The following is a 19,377-nucleotide window of genomic DNA, read 5'->3' as shown; positions in this document are numbered from 1 at the left end:
TCATATCAATCTGTAAATGAATCCTGAGTCACTTTTTAATCTAAAAGAGACTTCCTCAACCTCGGCCCTCTAGATGTTTTGGCCTACAACTCCCATGATCCCTAGATAGCAGGACCAGTGGTCAGGGATGATGGGAATTGTAGTCTCAAAACATCTGGAGGGTCGAGGTTAAGGAAGCCTGATCTAAAACATTGTTTGAAAGTGAATGCTGTGGAAAGTCTCCATGTGACTTTTCCATGTTGACAGTTATTGTATAGTCTCAAGTCAACTGACAGTATAAAACAAAAGAAGCAAGAGGGTGGCATTATAATCTTCCTCCACACTTATCTGGCCCCATCCCAAAGAGTGTTTCCAGCATGCTTGTGACCAAACTAGAAGCAAAGCTAAATGCATCCATTTCAGTGCTGTTTCTCTATTGACAAGTACAGGGACCCATTTCTTTGTTGCTTATTTTGTTCTGAGTTACCTCTTTTGGCTTCCACCGTGGTCCTGACAACCTGATATTTTTGGGGAATGGAAATTTCCATTGATGCCAAAGGAGCATAGGAGCCAACTGCTAGGGGCCGAGGGGTCTTCGCCCTCTCAATAAAATATTTGGGGAGGCTGCCCCCTCCCCAGTTGATGGGCATTGCCATTCAAATGGTGTGTGTGCACTGCACTATGTGACTTACAATGTAGGGCGGGGCTTACCTGGGTCCCCCAATATTTTATCCAAGATAGCACCCCTGCAAAGGAGTGTCCACTTCACCTTCTTATTCCACCTTTCTCTGTCCTCTCAATTCCCACCACTCCCAGCAGCAGAATATTAGAAAGAATGGGATGAGTGAACTTTTAAAAGCCCTCACATGCTCCACTGGCATGAAGTGTCAAACAGAATATGTGAACAGAAGGAAGTGTTGCTTTTTCTGTTTTAATCAAGGGGGGGGGGAGAATAAGCATGTTAAGTGGTAAGACAGGGAAGAAGAATGCTTACTGGTATTTACAGTATGGTTTGCCTCATGCCCTCTGCATCTTGGTTACTCTTTCCTGCTCCTCAAATTCTGGCTTGCGAAAAGTGTTCAGCCTTCAGAACAAGAGATGGTGAAAAGGAAGGGGGTGGTCACACAGTGACATTCTGCTAAAGAGCAGAGTAACCTGCTCTGTAATGGTGAGGCCTGTCAGGTTGAAGAATTGAAGGGGAAAATTAGTAAGGCATTAAAATGCTTGATTCTGTCCAGAGACGTTCTCTTAAGTAAGCCATGCAAACTAATGGCTTTGCCTGTTCGAGGAACACAAAGACGATGATAGTAAAATGGTAACGGCACTAAGAGGAGGGGGTGGGATAGGTCAAAGGGGTAAAAGTGATGAGAGCAGACGTGTCATGTGGGTGAATAAGAGATGGTCATTAATAGCAGTTCAGGAGACAAAATGTAACTTCACAAAAGATTTAGTGATCTAGGCGGTAGCTGTTTTACAGAAGGCAGTGGTACAAGCACACAGACAGCAGGGGGAATAGAGCTGAGGAGGAGAGGAAGAAGTAGAAAAGAAATATTTTCTGTCTGTAGGCAGTGGTTATTCTTTTTTACAAGGCAACACCTTACTCCCTGCCACAGTAAAAGCTTGCAGAGATATAGGAGAGGAAAGATACGAGTTCAAAGACAGGATACTTTGTCTGGTGGAGACAGTTGTTTGTTTGTTTGTTTAGAGATGCTGCTTCCCTCAAGTGGTCATGTGAAAACCCTGCTTCCAAGCAAACAACAGAAAAAGAGAAAGGGGAGGAATTTATGATGGAAGGAAAATCTCTTATCTGAGTGTAGATGAGAGTGTGTGGCTAAATGGAGAAACTCCACAAAAATATATATATTTCCAAGCCTTGAGGAACAGAGCAACTAGAAGAGGAAGAAAAAAGAAGAACTCCAGTTCATAGATCAGGGTTTGCCTGTAGAACGGGCATAGGCAAACTTGGCCTTCAGATGTTTTGGGATTACAACTCCCATCATCCCTGACCACTGGTCCTGTTAGCTAGGGATGATGGGAGTTGTAGTCCCAAAACATCTGGAGGGTCAAGTTTGCCTATGCCTGCTGTAGATGCCGCTAATAAACTACAGCTACCAACTCTGCAATGGTAACAATTGTGAAAACCGACAGATGGAGGTGGGGGTGTTATGTGCTGGAGTAGGGTTACTACCTTTGGTCAGGCAAAATACAGGACAGGTGTGGGGGCACACACTCTCTCATAACAACAAATCCTCCACTTTGTGGAGGGGAGTTCACCGCATTCTGCCTCTTGCCTCCCTCACCACCCTGGCCCTGCTCTTTCCCTCAAATCACATAGGTGGGCAGGGGCAGGGGTAGATGGCCAGCTCCCACAGTCACAGCTCCAGCTTCTTGTCAATGCTGCTGGCAGAAGAGGCTCAAGGGCAGAGGAGGGAGGAGGAGGAGAGGGCAGGTTGGGGCGGCGGAGGGGGCCAAGTGGTGGCAGACCCGCACCATGGTAGACTGGCAGTGGCAGCTGAGGAGGAGCACTAGTGAGAGGAAAGGAAGGAGGAGGTCACACATTCTCTCTTCTCTCTGTTGTCACTCTCACCGAGCCAGGCTCCTTGTCAGCTACACAGCGACACAGCCACCATTTGGGCTGACTGCTTCTCACACCCAACTGTGTCAAGGAAGGGAGGTGCTGCTCCTGGGGTGGGGTGTATAATACAGTAGTGGCAACAACAGTGACAGGGAGGTGGGTGGGTGATGCCAATCAATGAGCTGCACCCATGCTCTGCCCACACAAACTCCCCCCCCCTCTCCACTGGACATACTGTCTGCCTGCACAGTTTTGAGGAGGAGGAGAATGAAGATGAGCTTGAACATGGGGGGAAAGGTGTCCATTTTGAAATCCAAATGGGACAGGGGACACTTTTGTCCAAAAAAGGGGACAATCCCATTTTTCTAGAACAGGTGGCAAACCTATGCTGGAATACCAGCCCAATGTTAGCACCCAGCATACCAAGGCATTTCCTGGGGCTTACACTGGCAAGTCCCACCAGGGTTAATGTCAGAGCTGATGCTTCCCTTAGGGCCCTCAGCAGTGCTGCTGGAGCTTTCAGTCTCCCCCTTATCCCTTTTGTGGTCTGGTGGCTGCAGTGCTATAATGCACTATGAGCTGAGGAACCCCTCAACTCCTGGCCTATAACAGCTCTGTCACCACCACTGGGGGAGTCAGTAAATGATTGAACACAAGAAGAAAGGCTGAAACATTATAGAGCCATAGTTGTCAGGTAACCCCACAACTGAATGTGACCAGCACAAGAGGCTAATGGTTGCAGGGACCCTGGGACCCTAGTCAGTGTTGAGACCTACATGAGACAGCTGTTCCACCTCCTGCCAAATCTGGAGCTGGGCCTGCTCAAGTTCTTAAAAAATACTGTTTGCTATTGTGCCACTACAATTTAGTAATTGGGGTGTAATGAAGGAAGATAGGAGCCTTCTTTAGTCCTCTGTGCTGTATGATTTATTTACAGAGAACCCTAGAGGAAAGCAAAAGGAACAAAGGCTGGGTGACCCAGGAGCCAATCCTCAGAGGCTCACCTTCTTTCACTCTGATTGGGTCTAATCAGCACAAAGAGTGAGGAAACTCCTCAGTGGCTTAAAAGCCCCCTTTTGAGCTGAATGGGCAGTTCTAGGATTCTGGAGATTTAGACCCTGCTACAAAAATAGTAACAAGTCTTCAACCCTGCTGTCCTGCAACCCTGGACCGCTAAACCTCTGCATGTGGGAGAGATCCACACTGTAGTCCCTCCCTAGGTCATTGTCAGATCTGGAAGCGGGGGTTATGGTGTGACAAAGAGGGGAAAAACATGAGCTGCTTTCATGCCCCAATGTTTCTCACAAAACCACAATGATGTGGAAAAATGCTTTGGTGCAGCACTGCAATGTAAGAACCATTAGAGTAGCAGTCATCTGTTCAGTGTTTTGCTGAATTTTCTTCTACCACTGGTGGCATCTTCCACATCAGTGATGCAATAGCTCATGGTATGTATGGCTGTTTGATCATGTTTCCTGCTGCTTCTGTGTTTTAAAATGCCAGGCAAAAGCTGACATTTCCTTGAACTATAATCCCCTTGCTCTAGAGTTAACGCATTGACATTAGTAGGACACCTATGGCATAAGTGCTTTGAGAAATGAAATTTAAGGCACCTGTTAAGAATTTTAGACTGAACACTACCTGGTATATGTCAAGATAACATTGCTAAATGGTAATTAAGAGCACCCTCTAATGAGATCCCCGAAGTAAACCTCTCAGAATTTTCACACCAGCTGCTTTGAGGCAGAGAAAGAAGTTATAGTACTTTTAATTAAACAACCCCTCAACTGTAACAAAGGCATGGTCACATGGAGACATCAAATAGCTAAACTGCAGGATAACTAACATTTTTAATGGTTGGAACAGTATATACCAGTAATTCCTGATTAGCCCACATATTGGGTCAAAGTAGAGAGGGCAATACTCCAACTCAAGATAAAAAAATTCCTTCAGTAGCACCTTAAAGACCAACTAAGTTTATATTTTGGTATGAGCTTTCGTGTGCATGCACACTTCTTCAGATACACTAGAAACAGAAGTGTCAGACCCTATATATATACAGAGGGTGGTGGGGGTGGGTGGGAATGGGAGATGGGCTGATGGGAGTGGTAAACCTGTAGATGGGTGTTAATGGCTGCTGATGGCTGCAATTAGTCCTGGGCTGAGGTGCCATTAACACCCATCTACAGGTTTACCACTCCCATCAGCCCATCTCCCATTCCCACCCACCCCCACCACCCTCTGTATATATATAGGGTCTGACACTTCTGTTTCTAGTGTATCTGAAGAAGTGTGCATGCACACGAAAGCTCATACCAAAATATAAACTTAGTTGGTCTTTAAGGTGCTACTGAAGGAATTTTTTTATTTTGCTTCGACTCAGACCAACACGGCTACCTACCTGTAACTCCAACTCAAGAGTTTACCAGAATATCCATTTCTCAATTTTGGCATAGTCCCATCAACCCAAGCCTTGGCAGAGAAGACCCATTGCATTCCTTGGCAAATCACTGCTGCATTCATATGCATTTTTTGCAAAGTTTTTTATTTTTTGCAACATTGTTTATTTTTTCTTATTTTCAGTGCTTTTTTCTTAAAAAATGTTTAGGGGTACTCTCATTTTGACTCAAGAAAATCACCATTTTATAGTTCAAATTGGGAAAAATAAATACAGTAAATGGACAAAAGTACAAAGATTCACAAAAATGTTTAGGGGTATGCATACTCATTCGTCCCCCCATAAAAAAGCACTGCTTATTTCTTATATTTTTGCATAACTTTGACAGTACTCACAATTCTTACTGAATTGGCACATTAAATGAATTTGCAATGAACTTCAAATGGAAAACATAGCTGCGATTACATTCAGGTTATTTTGGTTCAAATTAGACTAGATCACCGGAGCATGTTCTTATCATATATTGTAAAGAGATTCCATATAGCAAAAAAAAGTATTTTGAGGACCCAAGCTCCTCCCCCATGTGGATTGCTTCTGTGTGAACTTTTTGCATGAATCACATGAAGGCCTGGTTTACGTGGACTTTTCTGATTTGTGGGTTAGAGGATTCAGTTCATACTGGAGGCTAAGCATGGAATAAGACTTGTGTCACTCCTCCCCCATATTTTAATATAACACTTTGCTGAATATATGGATCAGGGTTCTATTTGTGTTTATTACTCATATTCTCATGGCCATAAGTTGTCATGCTTTCATTTAACCTAGCGATAGTTGAGATAAGCCTGGGATCATACCCTTCAGCATAGGGAAAATAGGGACGTCCCATTCCATAATGATAATTTTACTATTTATACCCCACACATCTTACTGGTTGCTCCAGCCATTCTGGGCAGGTTCCAACATATAAAAAATCATAATAAAACATTTTTTAAAAAATCTCTATACAGGACTGCCTTCAGATGGGTTGGGGGTCAGGTAACTCCACACCCTCCAACATTTCTCCAAGGAAATAGGGACATCCTAAGGAAAAGTGGGACATTCCAGAATCAAATCAGAAACCGGGACAGCTTCACTAAATCAGGGATGTCCCTGGAAAATAGGGACACTTGGGGGGGGGGGTCTGTGGGATGCATGTTGGGTGAGATATTGGGAATTTGCATTGCTACATTTCCCAAAGGCATCATGGGAGACAAGAATGTATATATTTAGGGCAGATCCTTCCAGCCTTTGACAAATAACTTAATATGCAGCAACCAATCCGTGATGGAGAGTGAAGAGAACAGGGAACTAAATTTAAAAATAAAATTAATTTTGAGGTGGAAACTGCTAAGGCCTGCAGTTTCCCATATTTTTGTAGTACAGTAAGTTTGTTCTCTTATTAAATATGTATAAGTAGGTTATAGCTAAAGATGCAATGGAAGAGTTTCGATTTTCTTTATGTTGCCATCAGGGAATTGCTAATGGGAAAGAAGATTTCTGAAGGCAATTATGATAGATTTTAGCTTCCATGCACCACAGGTGGATGAACCTTGAGAAAACTAGCAATTTCCTGAGTAGAGTTGTGGAGAGAAGAGGTAGATGCATGTGAGCCTTGAGCACTATCCCTAGGCCTCTGTGATTCTGCAAATATTTTGTATCAAGTGCTGTTTTGCCTCATCACACATTTCTTAGGGCTAGCCTTACACAATTCCACTCTCTCAGAAGTGGTGCCTGATAAAACTAGTTGTCCCTGAGAAAAGAGGGTTTATACCTGATATGCACTGGGCTAATTTCAATAACTGTTTCCTTACACCTGTTGGAAAGGTTCCTCCTATCTGAGAAGGTGGTAGGTAGGTTCTGCCCTCCCCCATTTTCCCTTGTGGCCTTGGGAAAGTCACTATTTCTTAGGTTCAGTTCCTAAGAAGTTTTTTATGTGTAAAAAACATAAAATCAGTCTCCTCATGAGCCAGTTGTGAAGATTAACCATAAAGATTAAAAGCACTCTGAAAATTTCAATGGAAATAAAAATGACAAATGACAGACTAGTAACTCTAAGTGCTGGCAAGAAGAGCCAGTTGCCTGGCCAGGTTGAACTTCTTTGGATGACTTCATCTCTCCTTCAGAAATGGATTCTTTTCAGTAACGAAAAAGAAAAAGAAAAAGGGAAAGGGAATAATTTGGAAACTGGTAGAAACTATTAAGCAACACCACTGCAAAGGGGGAAACAGTCATCTAATGCAAGGAAAGGGGGACCTGTGGCACTTCAGGTGTTGTTGGACACCCATCATGTCTGGTATAAAAACATAAGAAGAGCCCAGCTGGTTCACACCAAGGACCCATCCAGTCCAGCTTCCTGTTGTCCAATGGCCAACCAGATGCCCATGGAAAGCCCATGAGGACATGGGTGCAACAGTGCTCCCCACTTGTGACTTCCAGAAACTGGTTTTCAGTATAGAGGTAGGTGTGTGTGTGTGTGTGTACTAGTCTGCTGTACAAAGGCTAAAATTCTCATTCATTGCTCCACTCACTTTTGCATCTGGGCTCGCCTACCACGGGCATATACCCCCCACACCCCGAATATTGCCTAGAGGAAAATGTAGCCCTTAGGTTGAAAAAGGTTCCTTACCTCTATGGGATGCTAATCAGCCAAAGCTCGCTCTCGCTCTCGCTCTCGCCCCCCCCCCCTGCTTAAGTACATGCAGCATTCCTAATCTCTCATCTTTCCATCTTACAAAGATGGCGGTGCAAAGTGGCATTCTAGAAAGATTCATCTTCCTAGTACGTATCCTCATGCTGTTTTCAGAGGATCCACAATTCTGATTCAGACATGGTAAATCTGGACAGGACAGGGCAACAATAGCTCAGCATTGCTTTCAATCTACTCTTCTAATGCACATTTGCTTGTTTTGCGGTCTTGGAAGCATTGCGGGGCGGCATACATTGACTAGGCTGTCAAATTGCAATGATGGGGTGCCTTTACAAACACAGATGACCTGACACTCAAAATGTCTTTGAATTAAAAGCCAGGGAAGGATTAAAAGCCAATGCTGATGGCATTTGCTGTGTTTGAAGGAAGATTTTGAAAGTGCATATTTTCCCTGTGAAGCTTATGAGTGGCAGTCAGCCAAAGTCAGTAGCACTGCCATTATATTAAAGTCTATATATCCAACGCTGGCCTGTCTTAAATGTACCATCTCGTCACCTGCTGCATTCTGTCAGATGTTCTGTATGGCTTGTCAGTATTAATTGCAAGGTTCCTGGGTCAGGGATCACTCATCCTGCATACTGTCAATACATACTGCAGCCAGCACAAAGTGCTAAATCCGAAGATGACAACTGGCAGAAAACATGAGCAAATTAAAAAGCTGCTTTGCCAGTCCTGCAAGTTCCAAAGGATAGGAGCAGCCCCCTTAACAAGGGTCAGCACTAGTTGTTCTCCTGTTGTGTTTGCCTCTCAAAACACCAGGGTTTGGCAGTTTTATTCTTTGCTATTTCCTTTGCTCTGCAACAAGCTGGGGTATGGGTGGGTGGGTGAGCAAAGAAGTACAGCGATGAACAGGTGCCCTGTGGGTGAAGTGGAAGGAAATGAATCATTTGGCATTTTCTTCTGATCTTATTAGCACATTTAATTGAGCCATCGGAATCCAAAGTGTGTCTAGAAAAATTGGTCAACCAACCCAGACATCAGAAAAAGACAGATGGAAAACGGGTAGCCTGATAGCATCACAAACTGCGTCTGTTCGAAACTATATTTACTGTGTTAGTCGAACCTACAAATGATGATATGACATGATTTCATTCCCCCCTTTTCCCCATACCATGTGCCACTGTACCTGTATCTTTCAGAAACAGACCTTTTGGAGACAGTGTTAGCAAAGCATCACGTTGAGATATGTTGTTTGCAGATGACACAGCCTTGACTCTGCCTTGTGATGAAGCTCTATAGAGACTCACCAACCATCTTGCACAAGCCTGCAGGGAGTTCGGCCTTACCATCAGCTTCACAAAGACCAACATCCTGGGTCAGAATGTCATCAGCACTCCACATATCAGCATTAGTGATCACATGCTTGAGGTGGTAGATAATTTTTTTCTACTTGGGCTGCACCATAACCAGCAACCTTTCATAGAATCATAGAGTTGGAAGAGACCACAAGGGCCATCCAGTCCAACCCCCTGCCAAGCAGGAAACACCATCAAAGCATTGTGTGGCGATGTCCCTCGCTCCCCAGGAAATAAGACGCAAGACACAGTGAAATGATTTTAAGTGGACGAAAAGGCCACAACTTTATTGGTTTCGGATGTTGAGCGGTATTGGCTTAGGCATTGGAACCTAACCGACTATATCCGACTGTAACCCGTGTGTTACAGTCTGGGAGAAATTAACCACCAGAAAGGAGCCCAATGATGTACATCTACTGAGACACCTACTGTGGCCACCGTTGGGGGGTGCCATAAGGCCCTGACCTCCGCAGGCTCAGGACAAAGCTACCGCCCCCGGAACCCCTTTAACGGGATTAAATCTCCAATTTCTGGGCAGAGGATGACGTAATCTGCCCCCCTTATTCTTTTATGCAAATTTCCAATGCCTAACCGCCACTCGAGCCTCCAGAGGCTCGCCGCCAATACCCTCACACCCGCAACCAATACTTTCACACCCTAATTATGTCATCTAACCAAATGTTGTTACCCTGTGGTGATAGGTGTACCCTGTCATTACGATAAAGGGCTGCTTCAGTGCGTTTTAGGTCTGGATGTGCAATTATCTGACCGTTCAAATCTAGTACCCTGCATACCACAAACGAGTTCAAGAACCTCCTGGTTCTATTCAGTGCGTTTTAGGTCTGGATGTGCAATTATCTGACCGTTCAAATCTAGTACCCTGCGTACCACAAACAAGTTCAAGAGTTCAAGAGCCTCCTGGTTCTATTCAAAACCTTAGGGCAATGCCCATCACGCCAAACACGCCTCTCCAGCAAAGAGGACCACAGCAACGTCATCCCGGTTTTCTTTCTCCAGCCCACAGTGCTGGCAGTCTGTGAAGGGTTAACCGCCATTGGGTGAGTCCTGTGATGCCATCAACTAGGAACTCACCTTGGGGCCCCACAGTGTAAGATAGTTTGTTCGTTCAAGGCTGACACCTTGCTGTCCACTGCCAGCTCCAAGAACTTCCTTGATGCACACCCCCAGGGCCTCGCAGAGTTTGTCCATTCAAGGCTAAAACCTTTCTGGCCACTGCCAGATCCAAAAACTTCATTGATTTACCGATAGCAGTGTGTGTGTGTGTGAAAGTAGCACCAAAATGCGTCTCTCTAGCCGAGAAGACCAAAGGATAGACCAGTCTGGAAAGGCAGCCACCAATTCCAAAAAGGCCCCCAAATCTTCAACTTCAAATCCATGATTTTTGGTAGGCCAAATCATTTTTATTTTATTTTTTACCATGCTGCGCCTGCAAGACCACGGGGGGATTTTGCAAGGCGGCCCTGGCCTTTACAAGCTGGCAGGAGCTCGTCCCAGCACATCCATCTCCTTGTAAACCAGGAAACTCTGATCTGTGGGGGTCGCCCCAAATTGGGACCCAGGCCCCAATCAAAGGTGCACACCCGAGCCCACTGCATGATACTATGATCATCCATCCAGGTATTAACCGTATTATCTCCTGGGAACAAAGTAAAAAATGTAAGTGATTTGCCAAACTCAAATAATTAGTCACATTGTGCGGCAGATGTAACCTTTTAAAGCTTCGTACTCTCAACGACCCAATTCATTTACTCTCTCCGATGAGAGGCTCATGTGTACTGTTGTTGTAGCTGCCCTAATTCGGAAGGAATGTACAGTAAAACCGGAGAGAAAGCCCACATGACGGGTTGGCCCTGCGGCTGACACACGTAAACTGATGATGGGCTAGGCGAGAGCCAACCTGGAGAATCAGGAATGGCACAGAGCCGGGGCAGAAGAGGCTGAGTTCCCGCCTCCGGCTCGTTTAAAGGAAGGGAAGCCCTGCCTCCCGGCCGACCCTATTGGTCGGCCCGGGTATGAAGGAGGTGGGAACTCCCATCTCGCGAGGGGGCTGAGCGCTCAGCCCCCATCGCGAGAGTTCGCTCAGGCCACACCCACAACGCCACCTCAGTGAGATGCGGAAGTGGCTTTCCTGACAGACGGCTGTCAAGCCTCCGCTTAAAGACCTCCAAAGGAGGAGACTCCACCACACTCCTTGGGAGCAAATTCCACTGCCGAACAGCTCTTACTGTCAGGAAGTTCTTCCTAATGTTTAGGTGGAATCTTCTTTCTTGTAGTTTGAATCCATTGCTCCGTGTTCGTTTCTCTGGAGCAGCAGAAAACAACCTTTCTCCCTCCTCTATATGACATCCTTTTATATATTTGAACATGGCTATCATATCACCCCTTAACCTTCTCTTCTCCAGGCTAAACATACCCAGTTCCCTAAGCCGTTCCTCATAAGGCATCGTTTCCAGGCCTTTGACCATTTTGGTTGCCCTCCTCTGGACACGTTCCAGCTTGTCAGTATCCTTCTTGAACTGTGGTGCCCAGAACTGGACACAGTACTCCGGGTTAGGTCTGACCAGAGCAGAATACAGTGGTACTATTACTTCCCTTGATCTAGATGCTATACTCCTATTGATGCAGCCCAGAATTGCATTGGCTTTTTTAGCTGCTGCATCACACTGTTGACTCATGTCAAGTTTGTGGTCTACCAAGACTCCTAGATCCTTTTCACATGTACTGCTCTCAAGCCAGGCCTCACCCATCCTGTATTTGTGCCTTTCTTTCTTTCTTTCTTTCTTTCTTTCTTTCTTTCTTTCTTTCTTTCTTTCTTTTTTGCCCAAGTGTAGTACTTTACATTTCTCCCTGTTAAAATTCATCTTGTTTGCTTTGGCCCAGTTGTCTAATCTGTTGAGGTCATTTTGAAGTGTGATCCTGTCCTCTGGGGTATTAGCCACCGCTCCCAATTTGGTGTCATCTGCAAACTTGCTCAGGATGCGCTCAAGCCCATCATCCAAGTCATTGATAAAGATGTTGAATAAGACTGGGCCCAAGACAGAACCCTGTGGCACCCCACTAGTCACTTCTCTCCAGGATGAAGAGGAGCCATTGATGAGCACCCTTTGGGTTCGGTCAGTCAGCCAGTTACAAATCCACTGAATGGTAGCATCGTCTAGCCCGCATTTTACCAGCTTCTTTACAAGAATATCATGGGGCACCTTGTCAAAGGCCTTGCTGAAATCAAGATAGGCTATATCAGGGTTCCCCCAAACTAAGGCCCCGGGGCCGGATGCGGCCCAATTGCCTTCTAAATCCGGCCCACGGACAGACCGGGAATCAGCATGTTTTTACATGAGTAGAATGTGTCCTTTTATTTAAAATGCATCTCTGGGTTATTTGTGGGGCATAGGAATTCATTCATTTCCTCCCCCCCCCCAAAAAAAAACATAGTCCGGCCCCCCACAAGGTCTGAGGGACAGTGGACCGGCCCCCTGCTGAAAAAGTTTGCTGACCCCTGGGCTATATCCACCTTTCCACCAATGCTGAGCTGGACAAGTGTATTGGCAAGGCAGCTATATCAATAGCTCACCGCTTCAAAAAGATACAGGAGAATGTGATGCTAATGACCATTCCATCATGCTCGGACTTCTCTCTCAGCAACATCTACCCTGGCTTGGTCATGTACACAGAATGGAAGATGGCAGGATCACCAAGGAAGTGATCTATGGCTACAGGCACCAGGTCAATTGGCAAACCAACTCTATTACAAAGATGTCAGCAAATGTGATTATGAAAGCTGAAAACATGAACCCCACCATGTGGAAATCCCTTGCAGACAACCACAGCACCTGGAGGAAATCAGTCAGCAGTGACCAGAGGAGGAATGATCTCTGGGATGAGCACAGAAAGAAGAAACACCATAGAACACCTGCATCAGCACAACTGGATGCCTTCATCTGCCCCTCATGCAACAAAACATGTCTCTCCTGTATTGGTCTCTACAGCAACAGCAGGAGCTGTAACTCTCCAATGGTTTGATTTCAGCCCCAAAGGTGCACTCCTCCATTGTTTCCCAAGAGAGACGGATGCCAACAACGTTGTGATCTGAATGTTCTGAGGGTCACCTCAAATGAATTTATTTCGCGTTTCTTCTCACATGTTACACTGAACACTGACTCTACACATCTAAAAGGTGTATAAAAGAATGTACACTTACTGATTGGTAAAGGTGAACCTGACCATTAAGTCCAGTCGTGACCAATTCTGGGGTTGTGGCACTCAACTCACGTTATTGGCCGAGGGAGCCAGTGTACAGCTTCCGGGTCATGACAAAGCCGCTTCTGGCAAACCAGAGCAGCACATGGAAACACTGTTTAGCTTTCCCCTGTAGCGGTTCCTATTTATTTACTTGCACTTTGACGTGCTTTCGAACTGCTAAGTTGGCAGGAGCTGGGACCGAGCAACGGGAGCTCACCCCGTCGTGGGGTCCCAGCTCCTGCCAACTTAGCAGTTCGAAAGCACGTCAAAGTGCATGTAGATAAATAGGTACCGCTACGGCGGGAAGGTAAACGGCATTTCCGTGTGCTGCTCTGGTTCACCAGAAGCAGCTTTGTCAAGCTGGCCACATGACCTGGAAGCTGTAAGCCGGCTCCCTCGGCCAATAACGCGAGATGAGCGCCGCAACCCCAGAGTTGGTCACGACTGGACCTAGTGGGGTGCCTCATGCTACCCCTTAGGATTGTACCCATCAGTTTGTAGCTACTGCCTGAAAGTCCTTTGCCATTTGAACCCAGTAAGCTCATCAAGTAGCTTCCACCTCGCCTTCCAAACTGAGATGCCTTGTATCTCAATGTCTTTGCACCACTGGGCTAGGCGGTCATTTATCCTAGGTGGGAAACACAAGTGCAAGGCATCAGTTGCAGAAGCAGAGATGCCCTACACATTGCAAGGATGTTGAAATAAAGTTACTGTATATTGTCTTTCTTGGCAATTGCCCATCCTTTAATCAATACTACCGAGCCTCAGCTCTCCCCACTCCCACCTTGCCTTATCTGCCAGATTTCCCTTTAGCTAGTTATAACTGATCTAGGTTTTTTTTTAAATTTCCACTGTGCTATGCTCTTTCTCTGATTTTTAAGTTCCCCATTGGCCTTAATCAAGCTTATGTTGAGCCTGGTAGTCTTGGCAAGTTTGCTCAGCTTTAATGAAAGGTGAATTTTCTCCCCAGGCAGGTTTGCCTGTGTTCTTCCTAGCTCAAATTCAGACTTTTCACTATTGCAATATTGAAAGAACACATACACAGACTTTCCATCTTGGTCCAATAGCAAGGACAACATATTGCCCTCTTTTTGCTCTCAGTGCAGTCTGTTGTAATTATACCAAAGCCTTGCTGTGTCATTTTTTACAATGTTCTATACAAGGCCAAATGAGCCACTGCAAGCTGCAACCAGGATTTCCAAAGTGCTTGCCTCATATGATGACACCTATGGAGGCAAATCTCCACCAGAAACATAATTTTCTGGATGATTTTCATTACTGCTCCAAACTTAGTAGATTCTAGTAGTAATAATAGAAGAAGCACTCCCATTATAGGAACCCTAGAGATGATAATCCATTGTACTCAGCAAGGAATCAGAGAATAAATGCCAGGCATACTTTAAACTAGTGACTAGAGTAAGTTTGTTTTTAAATAGATTTAGACATAATTGTAGTAGATAAATCTATCAATGATTCCAGCTATCATAATGTTACAGATGTTGCACGTTACCCCCAGTCTCTGCTGAGTGATAGCAAGAGTCCAGGGGGTTCCAGAAGCTCACCCAGGGTCAAACATTGGGAAATTAGAGGACAGCGGAGACCCCTGTCTTTAAGAAATATGGTCCATTGTACACATATTTACATCTGGGTCTACTTTGGAGAGAGTTCACAGCATTACATCTCAAGAGGAGCTTCTTCCCTTAGCAGTGCAGCACTGGTTTACCAAGGCATCCTGACTGTCATCTCTGGGCCTCTGCTGCAGCCTGCCAAGATGGTTTTGGCCATCGCAGCAGCTCATGGAGTCCTGCCCACTTCCTTTCTTTTCCCCAAGAACCCCTGCTCCCACCAACTCCTCCCCATCTGTCTGCTTTCTCCCCCGCTTTACCCAGACCTCTGATTTTTCCTGTGTGACATCATGCCTCCTGCAGTGGCAGATCTTGGCGATATGGCAATCTGTGTGAGGCCAAAATTTGATGACCATCCCCCAGCTCAAAGTCACCTTCCCAAAGCCGAGTAAGGGAGGTGCTGGGCTTTGGTACGAGGCTCTGGCAGGATCCTAGAGCCCTCCTGGCTCCTTCTCAAAGCTGGGCAAGCACTTACAGTGGTACCTCTACTTAAGAATTTAATGCATTCCGAACACACATTTGTAAGTCGAAATCCCATAGGAATGCATTGGGAGAAAAAATTCGTAAGTCGAAGCAACCCTATCTAAAAATTCGTAAGTAGAAAAAATCCTATCTAAACCGCATCCAAGATGGCGGATGGAGCTCCATTTGTAAGTAGAAACATTCGTAAGTAGAGTTATTTGTAAGTAGAGGTACCACTGTACAGTACTAGGCTTTGGGAAGCAGGCGGCACAGCACACCCTCGGCTCCTGCACACTGTGTGGGTGAACTAGTCATGCTACCTTATATCTGCCTCTGCCTCTGCTTCCTGTAACCTCCCAACTCTGTTAATTACTCAGAGCTCAAACAAAAGAGTCAATGACTGTCCATTGTCTTGTAATTACACCTTGGTGGCCCTTCTCCCCAAGTGATTTCCTGGTTTAGCCTCCATTTTTAATTTAATGTCCACCATCTTTCCTTCAACATTACAAATATTATCTAAATTCTACCATTTTTAAATTTCTAACATTCACTGACTCTAGCAGTTATGGGTGCCCTTGAACCCGCAAACTCTGTAACAATAACTAAGAATGGAACATCCCTGTTTCAGAAGCAGTATTTTAACTTTAAATTTGTTTAACAGTGCAGTTCTTTTATGCAACAATTGCACAAAACAAAATGCCCCATAATGAGCAAAAGGCACAATTACATGTAATACCTAGAAACATACTAAAAATAACAAAAGGGCTATAAAATGAGAAATAAGTAGTTATGTTTTAAAAGATTAAGTATAATTATTATGGATTTTGGTGTATCATTAACAAAAAAGTCTATACCAGTTTCTGAATAACAGATCAAACAAGATATGGTTATGCTTATGTGTTCACAGGGGAAATATGGCTGTATTCTGGAGAAAGTTTTGGACTTAGATGGTTTGTCGCTATGATGCAGAAGACAATTAAAAACTCTACATACATCCTCTCAGTTGCTCTGAATCATTCTCCTTTAATTTATTGGCAGCAGAAAGAAGCACTTAATATCAAGAGGAGCAACTTATCCCCCATTTTTCCTTCCCTGTGTACAAACAGTGGTTGTTGTCATCTTCCTTATCTTTTGCTTGCTACTCCAGCTCTCCTTAATCTGGTGCTCTCCAGGCATTTTTAGACCACAATTCCCATCATTCCTGACCACAATGGCCATGCAGGCTGGGGCTGATGGAAGTTGGAGTTCAAAACATCTGGAGAGCACCAGCTTGGCAAAGGCTGTGCTTCTCTGACCTGTTGCTCAGTTGACACACAGAAATTTACCTCCCATTCGACTTCTTCCCATTACTTGCTCCCCTTTTTCTTCAGCTACCCTCCTCCTCATCTGACTGAAAACAGAAGACTGGATTTTTAATAAATCTGCAGAGGCCAAAGACCATAGCAACGAGGACATAATTACATTATTAGAAGCCTCCTTTCTCCGTGATACTTTTATATCCTCAAGGATATCTGTTTTTCTGAACTATGAGATTTAGTGCAAAATTTAATGACAATTCTGCTTCATTTCTGTTATTTATTGTTATTGTTATAGATAATGAAATCTGGTAAGAAACTAGCAGCCATTCTAATTCTGAGAAAGAGAGCTAAGCTTTCGTTTTAAGCTACTCAAGTAGATTTGGAGTTGATGCTTTTTTACACACACACCCCTTCACTTCATTCTCTGCTTTTATCTGACATCAATACTTCATGTGGCCATGCATCCTGGGCCAGTTCTCTAATATAGCACCACCTTGGAGCGCCATCCTTTCCCCTGCCCCCAAAGACACCTCAGCTGGTGACACTTCTCAGCTGAACACACACACACACACACACACATGAGAGAGAGAAGTTTTGGACAGCTGTTGCATCCTTTAAATTGCACCAGAATCAACCATCCAACATGTCATCATCCAATGTGGTGTCTTTATTCTGTTCCACCTTGAATATCTGCCAACTTTTCCAAGAATTGGTTCCCTATACAGTAGTTATAGGCCTGTGTATGGTGAAAGGCAAGATCTAAAAAGCAATGATGAGAAAGAAAGCTTGGCAAATTAAGAGTGGAGATTAAATGTTAAGATCAAAGTAAGGTTTACACCATAATCAGTTTACAGCTAAATCAGTGTTCTCCACCCCATATCAATAGCTGCAGTTTTAAGATAATAAACTGAAGGGAAAGAAGCCACAGGTATTAATAAATGCTAATAAGGTGAAGCAGAAAGAGATTCATGTTGTTTGTAATCAAATCATAGGGTGGAGATGGCTTTCAAAGGTCATATACAGGCCACAGAAACACAAGTCCCTCCATTCTATTATTTCTAATTATCCAAATTGGGAAGTGATGGCAATAGTTTCCATTAGGATTTGATATGCATGCAACCAATTATATAAGCCCTATGAGTGTATCAGCATAAACAGATTTTTTAGAGTCACGTCATAAAATTGTAACACTTGTAGAAAAGCACAACATTCACTGAGGCAGCAAAACATCCCATCGAATTTAAACAAAGATGGAGTCTTGGGGGTTACATAATGCCCTGCATGTGTGTCCTGGTTGCCTCTGAATAACTGGTAGAATTACTAGGAATGGATTTGCCTGGTACAGTTAATACAAAAAGCTGTAAATCAGTAGCACTGGAGGAAATGCATAACGGTGAAGCACCCACCCACCAGTCCTCCACAGAGCTTTCTGTGCCATCCAGGTGACAATGCACTATGAACAGAGAGGAGGTGCACAGAGCAGAAGAGTTTTCACTGGGCAATTATATTGGAATCACTGGCGCAAAACAAAACAAAACTCACATGGGCCAGTGATGAAATGAGTTCTTAGCATCTTTCCCAAGTATCTGTTTTATAGATTTACTGAGGAAGTCACACCAGTGAATCTAAAAACAGCTCTCAAAGGAGGGTTATATTTGTAGTGTGAACCGCCCTTAGACCCCCTGGGTATAGTGCAGTTAATTAATTAATTAATGTAGATTTTCTATTATGTACCAATACATGCTGATGAGCATGCTGCTACAAGGGAGCAGGCGGCACTATGGTCTAAACCACTGAGCCTCTTGGGCTTGCTAATCAGAAGGTTGGTGGTTCAACACAAATGAGAATTCAACCAAATACAAACACAGCACTGTGAATAACCCACAAAAGTTACTAGCCTGCAAAAAGTCTTACGAGCCTGACAGGGGTGCTCCATCCCTTCTCCATCAGTCTGCTTTTTGTATGTAAATCAGACCACCTACCACCAAGGTGGTACCACCCTTCCACAAGTTCCAAGAAGTTCCATGGCTCCTCACCCCGAACCTTTACTACGAAGGAGCACATAAGAGGAAATTGATTTACCCAAATTATCATCCCTACTGCCATTCTTTGGCTCTGGTTGATTGAAAGGAAAAGAAGAGAAGGCTAGCAAGTATAACTGCTTCATGGGGACTTTCTTATTTACTCTGAACATATCCTTGGAAATCGACATTACCTTCATGTTTTCCTTGGTGTTTCTTCCTCCAGTTCAGGATGGCAGGGGGTCTGCAAAGCCTCCACAGGGGATATGTTTATTTTCTGAACCTTGAAATAGGTCTCAGACAGTTACAGAGAGACCTTTCCTAAGAATCCTTAGGGACTAATATTACTCTGAAAGCAACATCTATATGCTGATGGGGCTTACCTTTTGTGTCCTCTCAAAGAGGGGTGCAGAGGGGGAGGTTGTGGGCGAGGGGGAGGTCTCTGGGAGAGGAGAAATCTTAGTTTTTCTCCCCAGACGGGAAAATACTTTTCTCAGTCTGGAAAGCCTAGAAAATAAAGAGAAATGGGGCTCACAGTTAGTATTCCCTAACGCATCTATGCTCAAGATGAATTCTCTATCATCACATAATTCATATGCTGAGAGAAATCCTACTTACATGTCTATCTCCTTTCTCTCACACAGACAAAATGATCCCACCATAGGAGATCACTAGGTCTTTTAGCACTCTGGTAACCAATGAGCCAGCAGAGGGAGGT

At 44.5% G+C, this 19,377-nt stretch overlaps 1 long non-coding RNA gene across 1 annotated transcript in view; it reads right to left on the bottom strand.

Annotated features, from left to right (window-relative positions):
• The window catches only part of LOC118096462 (uncharacterized), a 72,827-nt gene extending 53,661 nt beyond the window's left edge, over positions 1 to 19,166 (bottom strand). Inside the window, exon 1 of the long non-coding RNA XR_004693926.3 lies at positions 19,043 to 19,166. This is a non-coding gene — a long non-coding RNA (uncharacterized LOC118096462). The remainder of the gene's footprint in view (positions 1 to 19,042) is intronic.
• Between the last annotated feature and the right edge of the window lie 211 nt (positions 19,167 to 19,377).

The sequence above is a fragment of the Zootoca vivipara genome, chromosome 5, assembly GCF_965207765.1.
Source record: "Zootoca vivipara chromosome 5, rZooViv2.hap1.1, whole genome shotgun sequence".
NCBI lineage: Eukaryota > Metazoa > Chordata > Lepidosauria > Squamata > Lacertidae > Zootoca > Zootoca vivipara.
The sequence above is the reverse complement of the archived record's forward strand: the minus strand, read 5'-3'. Positions and strand labels throughout refer to the sequence as shown.